The sequence below is a fragment of the Sitodiplosis mosellana genome, unplaced genomic scaffold, assembly GCF_009176505.1.
Source record: "Sitodiplosis mosellana isolate CC-2019 unplaced genomic scaffold, AAFC_SMos_1.0 Smas_scaffold_1, whole genome shotgun sequence".
NCBI lineage: Eukaryota > Metazoa > Arthropoda > Insecta > Diptera > Cecidomyiidae > Sitodiplosis > Sitodiplosis mosellana.
This window is the reverse complement of record NW_022595244.1, coordinates 17585242-17586101: the sequence shown is the minus strand read 5'-3', so window position 1 is coordinate 17586101 and position 860 is coordinate 17585242.

Genomic DNA, 860 nt, shown 5'->3' with positions numbered 1-860 from the left:
ATATGTGTTGTGAATAGAAGTTGCGTTTTCATTCTCGGACATTCAAATAAAAGTCGCTGAAATAAATCCGACGTTTAAATTTGAACCGTTTTATTTTGTTGATGATTGTCTTCACTCACATTGTTTAAATTTTTCACGCAAACAGGCAAAAAGAACTGTTTCTGAATTGTTTTTAAACTTGAAGAGAAACTCCGTTGCCATTTGTATTTGCCGTTGAGCTTGTGGCTTTGAATTATTTGCGGCAGGTAAGAAAATTGTTAATCCCGTTTACCTGTCGGGATGTAGTTTCGGCTATTGGACCGAGCCGTTTGAAACTAAAGTGATCATATATATTTAAAAAACAAAGAATAAGAAAAAGCATTTGATCAATTCGGCTCTGCTGCTCATTACAAAAATGTCCTGCTTAAAAACAACACTGAGTAAAGTAAACCACAATTGAACCGCTTCGACAAAAAAACATTCCTCAGAATATTTGAGAATTGAATCGAAGCATGGCATTTGTCTACGAACAAAGAGGAACAACGTAAGTTTTTGAACCAAAGCGACACAAAGCAAATGTGAGAAACGACGTGCAACATAACGAATCATGTTGCAGTTTAAAGCCGAAACTTGCTTTGTAGCGCTTTTTTTCTCAAATTGGTGTTGTTTCTCTTTGAAAATAATCTCGGGCATGATGCAGTCCGTTTCAAAACTATGATGAATTGATAAAGAGCGCGAATTTTGATGTGGCGAAAACACCAATGGATTGGGCACATTGAATACTGTATTAGAATCGAAAAAAAATTAAACCTTTCTTTCAATTTTCGGCTGTATTGCGACCACACTGTATTGTAGACACATGGGGAGTTCGTGTGAGAACT